We start from the raw sequence: 13,517 nt of genomic DNA, 5'->3' as shown, positions 1-13,517 counted from the left end.
TAATTTTATTTTAAAGCATAATTTTCTGTAAAGCTGCTTTGAAATGATGTGTGCTGTGAAAAGTGCTATACAAATAAAAATGACTTGACTTGATAAGACCTATGGAAATATAGACCTGTATTTTCATGATGGTGCAAGGATTGTTTGGAGTTTTGAGGGTCATGTGACAAAGTCAGAGGAGCTGAGTTCCAAGGGTACCTAAATGGAGAAGAGCCCTATCGATCTATGACTCACCCTTATTGGCTGACCAACGTGACTTAGTATTTAAAATATTTATTTTGAATGATTGCATTCACGTAGTTGAACAGAACACCATGTTTGGACGTTTCTAGAATTATCTGTACTGTTCACCTATCAGAACTCTGAACAAGAGTTGATGTCAATTCATTTTCATTATTAAATATGCCTATAAATGCTGTTATTTCAGAAGTCAAATTTAGTTTGAGGTTATATTATAAACTAATTCTCTGTCTTCTGCATTTGTAAATTTGAACTAGAACTTTGTTAAACTCTATGAACTGATTGAAACTCATCTTTGACTTCTGGTATTCATTGAACATACTGGTCTTTCTAGTCTAATGGTTCAAGCCGTTTTCCACTACAGTCTAAATAAATGGATGTCTACTGTGAGGTAGGCATTTAGTACAGCAGCACAACAAGGTTGTCTGGAAAACATCTAAATGAAAAAGAGGAGTTGTACTTTTCTTAAGAGGATTGATTGTGGTTCAGACCGATAAGAAATCAGACAAAACAGAGGGCTGGTCCTGGACAGTATGAAGCAGAAATGAGCTTCCAGAGTACATCTGCAGAACATTAAGATACTCAGTATCCCATCTGACAAAAAGGCAATTTTTAAGACTTTATGATTGTTGACGTGTGGCTAACTACAATGGCTCCAACAGACTGAGGGTTCATTCATACTGAGGAAATTTTTGTGTCTGTCTGTGCTATTTTCAATTGATTTCTGAGCCAACATGCACTTGACGGAAGTCTTGGAACACTGCACTGTGTTTATAAAAAGTTTCAAATGTATTAAGCAAAAATACTTAATACGCACAAACACACACAGACTAACACACCCCACAATATTCTGTCTGCTATTTCACTAACTGGTGAACTATTGCATGTTTTCTAGTATTATTGAAGTAACAAAGACATTACACCTCCCATAATGGGGCCTGTGTTCTGTGAATTAGTCTGAAATGCTGCAGTGATTCATGCCAGGACTGGTAATCTTTTAAAAATCTCAGGAAGCATTCCCCCTTCTCATTACAGAGCTCTTAAAATGCAGGGCAACAATGACAACATTGGCAGCAATAGCAACAGGGTAAACAACGGTGACTGTGTGACAACATAGATGAATGGGTTCGGAGTGCAGAGACAGACCAAAGCGGATCACAGAAATGGGATGCATGGCAACAGCTACAAATTTCCAGTTGGATGTATCAGCTGGTTGAGGGGGATCTCCCAGAACTTATTTCCTTATTTTCTGTGAATCTCCTCCATCAGCAGGTAGATTGCACTTCAAAGGGTGTATTTTATCTGCCTGTGCTATAGCAACAATCGCCATTGTGAAAAGCTCTAATTTTTGAAGGTGTTGTGCAAAGAAAATGCCCCTTTACTGAGTTGACTCATGTCAGCCTTGGAGATCTGACCGCAAGAGAGTGTGTTATCCAGTGGTGGGATCAAGATTGGCCACCAAGCAGAGTCCTGTGTAGTCAGCCAGGGGAAACTGGCCTGACATCCTGAAAGGGAAAGGAAGAGAAGATCTTGGAACACTGGCAATGATAGTCACCTTCCCTCCCCCGATTATCTTCCTTGATAGAGGAAACGTGATTTGCTGCAGACGGCACAGCCATACATGCTCAAAAGTGGAAGGAATCTTTAGTGCTTCATCACAAAAAGCGCTTTTGTTTCTGTTGTCAGGAAAAACCAGGGTGTTGAAGATATGGTTAAACAAATACAAAACATTCACACACTCCATCCTGGCCGGTGGCAAGTTTACATGCAAAAATACTGGCTGAGAAGCATGCTGGCTGAGATAACTGCCTGGGTTTTGCTGCCAAAGGTTTAATACAGTTTGTAATTCCAGGTAAGAGAATGAATATTATGTACTGCAGGGCAAAGCTCTTTTCTTAAATTAGCCCATAAAAGATTAAAATGAGGAAAGCAATATCACGTAAAGGGTCACAAAAGTGTCTTTAAAATAAGAGGGCTTTAAATAAGCCAACTAGGCATTTAGGAAAATAAATAATTTTACATTGTACTGCTTTATAATTCACTGCAACAACATCAAACAACAACTAATACATTTTCATGCTGGACATGCTGTTGATAAGTATGTATCATGCCAGATGATTTCAGGTAGGCAAACCCAGCATGACGTGTGAAGCAAATGGAGTAAAGTGCTTAGAAAAAATAGATATTTTTCTTCTTCTTAGATATAAATTTCATTTCTCTCCTCTGAGGCAAACCATCATGTTAGAAAATAAATTATGAATAATATTTATACTTCTGATTATGCTGGCACCTGGTAGCACGAACACTGGGTGTGTTTAGCTTTCTGTTTTTTCGCATAAATGCAGCAACATGCATCCTACCAGCCTGATGGGTGTGTCTGGGTTATAGCACGGCTATAAATCTTCAATCCAACCTCTCGGCAATGATCTTTTAGACCGCTGCTCACAAAACACTGCCAACCCTGTGCAGTTTGACCCTGCTACATATAACAAAAATATTTAGATGGGATTTTATTTTTGTCTTTTCCATTTTTACTCATTTACTCATGTAAATGTTTAAGCGGCAGACCTATATGTTCGTATAAATAATGAACTGTGTGCTTGCTTGTGTGGAGTGTTGCGGTAAACAAAATCTTTATGAGTGTTGTGATAGAAATGTTCTGACACATTCTGGCAGGCCCTGAGAAGAAGGACTGGCCAGACTGCATTGAAAAGACAAAAAGGGAATAGTATGATGTCATAACTTTGATGTTAGAAAGCCTTTCAGCACTCATAAAACAGAGAGGTCAGTTTGAGTGGACTCAGCGCTCTGCGTAGGCTGGTATAATGGTTTTGTTAGGCAATTGCAAAAAGGTCTATTTGAAATAAAGGTCCTGGTGAAGTAACTCAAATACTGAAGTATTTGATACAAGTTTGACGAGGTTTATAACCATCACCAACAATCTCTAGGCCCTGAATTTCAATGCTGGTCCAGGCTGGTTTATATTGGAGGAACAGCATAGCTAAGATGTTCACTAGAAAATATTACTGGCATTTCTGTTAAAGCTGGTTGACCTTTCTAGTCAAGCTAGTTTAAGGTAGGGTTGGGCCATAAAAGCAATAATTTACAGTATATTGCGATATTCTTGAAATTTGTTTTCTACTATGGTATATATCAGCATATACACATTGTGATGGAAAGTGATTAAAAAACTTACAAAAAATTATGACAGTTCCTTTTTTATCTATAATAAAGAAATGATTGACCTGTCATCTCCATTACAATGAAACAACTATCAATAAATAAAATGTATAAAAAAATCATATAAAAACATTTATTATTTTTAATAATTAGTTATCTATTTTGTCCACTCTGCATCATACAGAGCTTAGAGGACAGGGGGAGAATTTATTTTCTGAAATAGTTTTGCTTTCTTTTGCAATAGTTTTGTGCATTCCCTCATATAGTTTGCATTTTCTCACAAATGTTTTGCATTCCCATGTAATAGTTTCATTCCCTCACAAAACGTTTTGCATTCCCTTGTGATTATTTTGAGTTCCATCGTAATAGCTTTATTTCATAGGCTTATAAAAATGTACCATGGATTAACCATGATATTCATAGTTAAACAATACTAATGTTACAACCAAAACTACTATATGATAATAAAATGATATTATCATAATTCTACCAAAATATACTATGGTTCATTTGTGGTACAAGTACCATGGCTTTGTTTTCTACCAAAAACAAAAAAGCACGACCTAAAAAAAATTGCATGTTTTTTCCATATAATAAAAACATGAATGATAACTGTTGCTGTCCATCCCTAGCATTCTTCCTAATATCTAATTTTGTGTCACAGTAGAAATAAGGTAATACAGGTTTGGAACAACATGAGGTATAATATGGCAACAGGATTTTAATTTTTGGGTCAACTATTTCTTAAAAAAGCCTGGCGGACATCCCATCATCCCATGCTGGGGAACAGAATATGAAAGTCTTTGCATAGACTTCAGTGTAGCTTGCATCGCACCTAAAATCATAGACACACACAAACACAGTGGCATGTAGGTATGGAGCCCACATGTCAAGTGCTACAAGCCTGCAGTCTTCAACATGAATGAAATGCCAGCTGACCAAGACTTGAATGCAGTCAAAGCAAGAGATAAATGAGGCACTGTGTTTGAGTGGTGACTAAGAAACCCACACGGTTGTGATTACGGTGTGCATGACTCCTCATTCTCATTGAGTTTGTAAGCTCCGCGTGGCTGCATTTACTCATTTCTGAGTCGGCAAATGTACCCTCCAGCTATGTTGAGTACAATTTAATGCTTTACAACCTGGTTCATTACATTTTGATACAGGTTTATTTCCCCAGCTCATGGTAAACCTCTCCATTTTCCTTAACAAGCCCCCCTTGTCTGGCAGAGCTGGCTCGGGTACCTGGTTTTAGCCTGCTCAGTTCCAGATGTTCTAGAGGAAGAGCACTATGGCTGACCGATGAGTCTTTATCCATTATCATCTCTGTCTGTCAACTGTATTTAAACACAATTGGAATAGATCTCATTTAGATCTCATTAATCAAAATCTTTTAATTTATCAGTATTTTTGTCTTGTTTTCCATAAAAATGATTAATATTCATATTTTTCTTACCATATTGGCAAGAAGATTTTTCTTGTTTCAAGAATAAATCAGACTAAACCTTGTAAGTTTTATGCTTAAAACACGAAAAATAATCTTAATTTAGTATATCTTCTCAGAAAACAAGTCTTTTTATAATACACAATTTTGCTTCTCGAATAAATTAAAGGGATAGTTCACCCAAAGATTTTTACTTTTACTCACTCTCATTCCATCTCAGATGTGTATGACTTTCTTTCTTCTGCAGAACAAATGCAAAGTTATTTAGAAGAATATTTAAGCTCTGTAGGTCCATACAATGCAAGTGAAGGAGTTTTGAAGCTCCAAAATGCACATAAACGCAGCATAAATTTAATTCATAAGACTCCAGTGGTTAAATCTATATCTTCAGAAGCTATATGATAAGTGTGGGTGAGAAACCGGTTAATATTTAAGTCCGTTTTTCCCATAAATTCTCCTCCCTGTCTAATAGCCTAACAAATCTTGTTTTGATGATGTTGAGATATTTTTATTTGAAAACAAGTATGCAGTGTTGCCCTTTAGTAGGGGCAATGCTTCTGATTTTTATTATTTATTTAAGATTAATTTTGTTGCTGTTGTTCATTCTTTTCACACCTTTATCTTGCTTTCTCTGCTTTTATAAGAGGGAACATGTTTGTTAACACTGCTAAACCAAGGTACGGCATGATATGCAAGGCTGAGTTTCCATTCAAGCTATATTTGGACAAAGAGACAGTGTGTTGCACTAAATCTTGATCATACAATTAGACACAGCCATAAACTTGTGACTTATACAAGTAAAAACCATGGGAAACCTACCAACAATATTTTCTTTGACATGGATACCCCTTTGCACCAAACAAACCACAATTAACTCATCAACCCAAAGTGGCTGTTCTCATCACTCAACCATGATTGTTGGTGAACTACTAATTAGCAGCTTATGAGACACGGCAATGCAAATGCAATCAATGCAGGGCTGATCCAAAATCAATGACACAGTTCATGTATTTTAAAAGGCTCTGGGTGAAGCCCTGGGCATTTGTGCCAGCCAAGAGATTATTTTTGCTCATGGTGAAGTGAAATGACGCCTCACCCACAAACCCAACAACCCCTAACTCTTCCCTTTCCTTTTTTTTTTTTTTTTTTGCAGTTCTTTCAGTTATGACCTATTTTTCTGAACAATACCACATCTGAATATGTGTATTTGAAGTTTGCATTCTATGGCTATGTTAGATTCAAAAACTTCGAAAAAGAAATGGTGCAGAACTGTGAGGCAGGTGGCTATACTCTACCACACTGCAAAAAAAACAAAAAAAAAAATAGTTTTTCGTTAATAATGTTTGTCTTGAATAAAGGTATATATATAAAAAAAAGCAAAATACATTTACATGAGAAACAAAATAATGTAAGATAATAAGACTTGTTTTCAATAAATATATCTTAAGTGCAAGAAATGTGTTCCTTAGGTTTAAATTGTACTATAGTTTAACAACTTAATTGATTTCATGATTGTTCTTAGTATGTTATCTCAAAAAACATATAAGTCAAAGGAAAATGCCAACATGGCAGATTTAGTACATCCAGTAATCAGTCTTGGGTGTAATCTGATTACAAAATCAATTTCTTTGTTTTTCAAAAAGTAGTGCATTATATAGTAAATTCTTCTGATTTTATTCAATTTTCAGTACATTACTTGAGTTAAACATAATTTATATTGTAAAACATATTTAAAACAAATTATATTAAAATTCAAGTTTATTCATGTTTCTGTGACAGCTGAAGGGTGTGCGCCCACTAACTAGTCACTGTAAGGGAGAAACAAGTGTATAACTTGCGTTCAACAATAAACAAGGAGGAAATATTTACATTATTTTGAATTAGTTGAGCAGAAAACAATTATGTGAAAAGTGTCTTAGAAACATATAATAAGTGATAAGTATTAAGTAATGTGAGGATGTTTTTGATGAAGTAATCAGTAAAGTGATCTAACAACATTTTTTAGAAAAGTAATCAGTAATTTATAGTTTATATCTTCCTTTGTGTAACTTGCCCAACGCTGCCAGTATTACACACCTGCACACCTAAAGACCGTACTTCAATGGTTGAGAAGTTGTTCATAGATACAGACTCTGATGGTATGGGAATTTGGATGCAGCCCAGATTTTTCTCTGTACAAACTATAGAGTCAAGAATAATCATTCTACCAATGTGTCTTGCAATTCGAGTACATCAGCACAGGATTCGAGACAGGAGGATTTGGGCCATGCTTCTGTCTGGCAGGAATATAAGGAATAAAAGGCCGTTGTGATGTACAGTTTGTTCTGATTCTGCAGTACCAAACATCTGTGGAGGAATGAGCTCACTGTTCACTTGCTATGCATTTTCAGCTTAGTACTAGTCAGCCAGGCCCCACTAGTGTTCTCATGCGCTAGTATTTATGTCTGTGGGCACATGTTATGACAAAATCTGACATAAGCAAATATGGAGTAGAAATATCAATATTAATAATGACAACCCGCCCTATAAGAGATTATTGCAATGTTTATGTTGGATGTTTGAAGGGACTGTCCTTACCAGACATTTGTTTGTGTGTGTGTGTGTGTGTGTGTGTGTGTGTGTGTGTGTGTGTGTGTGTGTGTGTGTGTGTGTGTGTGTGTGTGTGTGTGTGTGTGTGTTTGTGTTTGTGTGTGTGTGTGTGTGTGCGTGTGTGTGTGTGTGTGTGTATGTTATCACTTTGTGGGGACCAAATGTCCCCATAAGGATAGTAAAACCCAAAATTTTTGACCTTGTGGGGACATTTTGTCGGTCCCCATGAGGAAAACAGCTTATAAATCATACTAAATTATGTTTTTTGAAAATGTAAAAATGCAGAAGGTTTTCTGTGAGGGTTAGGTTTAGGGGTAGGGGTAGGTTTAGGGGATAGAATATAAAGTTTGTACAGTATAAAAACCATTATGTCTATGGAAAGTCCCCATAAAACATGGAAACACAACATTTGTTTTTTGGCTGATGAAGGCTTTTGGTGGCAATTAAATGATAGTCTATGTCTATGTTTCTTCACCGCGGAGAACTGCTGGGTAAAGTCCTCGACGGTGTCGCCGAAGAGGCCGAACTGGGAGACTGGGGCGTCGAGAAAGCAAACCTTGTCGGTCTCACGCATCTCTTCAAGGTTCGGCCATAGGTGTCGTTCCTGGACCACGAGGGTGGCCATCGCCTGCCCGAGTGACTGCGCTGTGACTTTCATGGCTCTAAGGGCGAGGTCGTTCGCTGAGCGCAGTTCCTGCAGCACGTCGGGATCAGGGCTACCCACATGCAATTCTTTAAGCGCCTTGGCCTGGTGGACTTGCAGGAGGGCAGGTAATTTAGCAATATTTCTCAGGTGTAAGAATGCTGTTCTACAAACACTGGAAATTTGACATTCTTTGCTGTAGAAGAGGACATATCAGTACATCCATCGAGAGTCAATTGAGTAGAAGGAAATCTCTGGCCATTCAATCTTTGATTTTAATGATACACTCTGCTAATTTGGAGAATTGGGAATTTTCGTTGGGTTTAGAAGAAATATAAAGTTGGGTATCATCGGCATAACAGTGGAAACTTATTCCATGATTCCTGATAATATCTTCCAGGGGAAGCATGTATAAGGAGAAAAGCAGAGGTCCTAAATCTGATCCCTGTGGCACTCCATACTTTTGTTTGATTTGACAATTCCTCGTTTACACATACAAAGTGTAGCGGTCTGATACATAGGACCTAAACCATGCTAATGCAAGTCCACTAATGCCAACATAATTCTCCAGCTTATTTAAGATAATGTTGTGATCTATTGTATCGAAGGCAGCACTAAGATCTTAAAGCACTAGAAGAGAAATGCAGCCGCGATCAGATGATAAGAGCAAGTCATTTTTTAACTCTGATAAGTGCAGTCTCTGTATGTGATGGGGCCTAAATCCTGACTGAAATTCTTCATTGTGGCAGCGGGGGCGTGGTCAAGCGCCCGTCCGGGAGAGAAAAGCGGTAAGGGCGCTTACACCTGAGCTAAATTATGTCTAACACCTGTGTCTAATTGCAGTAAGCATGAGGAGAGCGGCATAAAAGAGCAGCAGCCACAGAGCCTCGAGAGAGAGAGTGCCTACACCCAGAGTCGCAACGAAAAGACCGTGTGTTATATGATTGTGTATCGAACGGAAAGCGTATAATTAAAAAATCTTACCTTGAAGCCGACGCTGGTTCCCGTGTCTTCCTTAGTGGAAAGCTTCACATTCATATATTCCATTTCTCTGTAGTTGGGAGGACACTACCTTTTCAAGTATTTTTGACAGATAGTAGATTTGAAATCAGTCTGTAAATAATGTTTTTAATATTAAGTTAATAATATTAAGAAGAGGTTCTGAGATTACAGGGAATACCTCTTTTAAGAGCTTATTTGGTATTGGATCTTACATATATGTTGTGACTTGTGATTTTTTTTATAAGTTTTGTTAGCTCTTCATGACCTATAACAGCGTTGTTTGTGAGCAAAATTATGAGACACTGTTTTAGAGGTGCTGTGACAGTTGATTGCATAATTCCAATTTTATTTCTGATTATTTAAATTTTATCAGTAAAGAAATTAATGAAGTCATTACTATTGTGGCATATCTGGTTCATTCGATGCTTTATTCCTAACCAATTTAGCCACATTACTGAATAAACACCTATGATTGCTGTGGTTATTTTCTATGAGTTTGCTAAAATATGCTGACCTGGCAGCTTTTAGTACCTGTCTGTAACTATAGACACTATCCTTCCATGTACCACGATAACAATAACATGGGAGAAAGATTCTATGATCTCTAATCATTTAATTTACAATTAGTGCTTTGGTAGAAAGAGATTTCATGTTTAGTAGCCCTACCTATATATGATGTTTATCTTAAAACTATAGGGTATTATGCTATAAATGTGGTTAAGGAGGACATTTCAAGTGTCCCCGTAATTCAAATCGCTAAAAAAAACATACTAAATTATGTTTTATTGAAAATGTTAAAATGCAGAAGGTTTTTTGTGAGGGTTAGGTTTAGGGGTAGGGTTAGGGGATAGAATCTCTAGTTTGTACAGAATAAAAAGTCTCATAATGATAGATGCACCAACGTGTGTGTGTGTGTGTGTGTGTGTGTGTGTGTGTGTGTGTGTGTGTGTGTGTGTGTGTGTGTGTGTGTGTGTGTGTGTGTGTGTGTGTGTGTGTGTGTGTGTGTGTGTGTGTGTGGTTTAGTACAGGGAAAAAACATGTGGGAGAGTTGAAACCAACCCTGGAATGCATTACTCCAGGTTGCCCCATTTTTTAGGTTCAACTTCAAAGGTAGCAGAGTCTTTCTTCACTCGTGGGACCTGGCTTACTCTCACACGATATTCAAAAAAGAATACGTTCCAGTCTATTGGCTGTAACAGAGTATGAAAATCAGTGGCGCATAAGAAAAGCAATGTAGAACCATATTGCTGAAACTTTTTCAGAAACTGAGGCTAACTGATAAAATGAAACGCATCTATAGCCTCTTTGGTTTAGCTGCTTAGAGGTTTAGAAAGACGTATTGCTTTATTTTACTTGCCCATACTGCCCCCTCCTGGTGAATACAGGGACCAGAATAGTGGAAAAAAAGAATGTTTATTGTCATTCATTATCTGTCAGAGTGAGACTACTTACTCAAATTGACCCCCTGATGAGAAACTAATTTACCACCCCTTAAAGGACATAATGGGCAACACTTAACATGAATGACAACGGTAACTAATGCTGCCGGCTATCACACTACAAATGATGGGCATGAGGACAGGGGATACTTAAATGGTCTTTGCTCATGTCTCATCTTGCCCATTTTAAATATAATATTCTAAATAATAGGAGCAACCAGGAGTTAAGTGCCTTGCTCAAGGACACAATGGTGGTGGCTGTGAGGATTGAACCTGCAACCTTCTGATTACCAGCTATGTGCTTTAGTCCACTACGCCACCACGTAGTGGGCTAAAGCACATATAGCTGGTAGTAGGTAGGTAGGTAGGTAGGTCGGTCGGTCGGTCGGTCGGTCGGTCGGTCGGTCGGTCGGTCGGTCGGTCGGTCGGTCGGTCGGTCGGTCGGTCGGTCGGTCGGTCGGTCGGTCGGTCGGTCGGTCGGTAGGTGTTTTATTGGGTTGGGAGCTTATCCATTGCTATAGCACCTTATAGCAAAATTACAACACGTGTGCTGCCTCCATTCTCTTGAGTCAAACTGAATGTTTTCATTTATTTATTCTTCTTCTTTCTAGCAAAGAGCTACAATTTACCTTTCTAACATCAATAACTGAGAAACCACAGCATGGGAAATTGAAGTTGGAGTAAAGCATGCATTCATGGAAGAGTTATGCATAAAATGCATTAGGTGTCAAACTATTTTATTGTGTATGTGTGCATAGAAATTATGTTACCAAATTTTTTAGTTTCTCAATTGCTTGCACATAATTTATAGGTATGTCATGGGTAAGAACAAATTATGAAGATCTGTGACACTATAAGAAAAGTGACACTGAAACAATTATGTTCATAGCACGTAGGCTACACGATACATTTCTACTTCAGCTTTGTATGCCTTTATTTAAAAGAAAGGTACATCTATAAGCCTACTATTAACAATTAGCAAGAAAGATGGACAAAATGCAATACAGAAATAACTACATTTGTGTATCCAAACATTTGTACTGTAAAAAAGGTTACAGTATCTACTCAATACAATTATATCTGTGTAATAATAAATAATAAATAAGCAATATTATTAATTAAATGCAACTATGTTAAGAATTGAGTATCAATCATGTCAGCTCCTTAAAAATGAATCACTCAAAATAAGTAACTGCAAAAACATCTTGTTTTGTAATTATCAATTTGCCATTGTAACTTTACCTATTTAGATTAACTCTAAAAACATTTCTCAATATAAAAATAGGGAAAGGTTTATTTTATTTACATGGCTTTAATGTTATATTGTTCAATAATATGTGCTTCATCTCATGTATTCTATTAAAGATGCATTGAAAAGTATGTTATCTTAATACGGTTAACTACAAATAAATCTCATTGCATGAAAATTCAAAGAACTTAAGCTGCTTAGTCCCTATGTACTCCACACAAATACCTCAACACTTGGTACACAAAACACAACAAGGTTAACACCTGACTAACTGATCACTTTGAAGGGATAGTTCACCCAACAATTTAGAAATTCTCATTTAAAAATAATATTCTTGCCCTCATGCCATCCCAAATGTGCATAACTTTCTTACTGCACACAAACATAGATTTTTAGAAGAATATTTCAGCTCTGTAGGTCCATACAATGCAAATTAATTGTTTATAACCATTATTTTGAAGCTCCATATAGCACATAAAGGTAGCATAAAAGTAATCCACATGATTCCAGTGATTAAATACATATATTCAGAAGTGATGATATTTAATAATATGAAAGTAAAAGTTAAAATGGAGATTGTGTGAGCAGGGAGGAGAATTTACAGTAAAATAAATTGACATAAATATTGGTCTTTTTCTCACCCACACCTATCATATCACTATTAAAAACATTGATGTCACCAATGGAGTCATATGGATTACTTTTATGCTGTTTTATGTGTTTTTTCGGAGCCACAAAATGTTGGCACCCATTCCCTGCATTGTAAAGACCAAACAAGCTGAGATAATCTTCTAAAAATCCTCTTTAGTATATATGTGTATATGTTCTGTAGAAGAAAGTAAGTCATACACATCTAGGATGTCATGAGGGTGAGTAAATGATGAGAGAAGATTCATTTTTGGGTATTCTTTAAGTAGAGGAACAAACACATTGAATGGAACAGTACTGAAGAAATTCCCATGCATGCTGAGCACTTGTTGACAAAATGTTCTTCACAGTCCAGTTCAATATAATAAATAAACTTTCATTTTATTTTGTAAACAAATGCAAACATAGGCACAATTTATATTTATAAACAAAACAAATTTGAAACATTTTAGCATAAGCCTTCAGATCAAATCCTCATAATCAGTCCTGTGTATGTCTAAACTTGAATGAAACAGATTAAATGCTATGCTATATGTCAATATTACAAACAAATTTCCAAATCAAAATTTGAATAATTTCAAATTATATCAAAAGCTCAGTAAGCGTTGTCAATAGTGTCCCTTTCTACTTGTTCTTATATAACAGTTACGTTTCACAACCACAGAGCGCTATTCCAGGCTACCGCACGATGTCTCTGTTTACCAACTAATAGACACTCGAGCTCGTGCGGCCAACGCTGCTTTTACCGTGACAACGCGTTGTGCACTGCTGCAAACGGTTAATCCATATCGCTGTTTATCAGTCTTGAATATCGTTGCAGTGGCTCTCAAATTTCAGTATGCGGCATTTATCTGGGTTAATAGGTGGATGGGGGAAAAAAAAACAGTGATGTCATACTTCATATCTTTGCAGTTCACTTCGCGCGGCATGTTCGGAATGCGTGATGCTGGGCCTGTACGTGAACCAGTTCTTGAGCGCGAGAGCCGCAAGAACAGGTGATACTGGAGCTTCCAAAGCTGACATGGCTTGAGATTCTTTTTATTTGCCGTTTACAACATCAACGATGCTTATGGTTGCGATGTT

The sequence above is a fragment of the Xyrauchen texanus genome, chromosome 19, assembly GCF_025860055.1.
Source record: "Xyrauchen texanus isolate HMW12.3.18 chromosome 19, RBS_HiC_50CHRs, whole genome shotgun sequence".
NCBI classification, from domain to species: Eukaryota; Metazoa; Chordata; class Actinopteri; order Cypriniformes; family Catostomidae; genus Xyrauchen; species Xyrauchen texanus.
Note: the sequence above shows the minus strand (reverse complement) of the source record.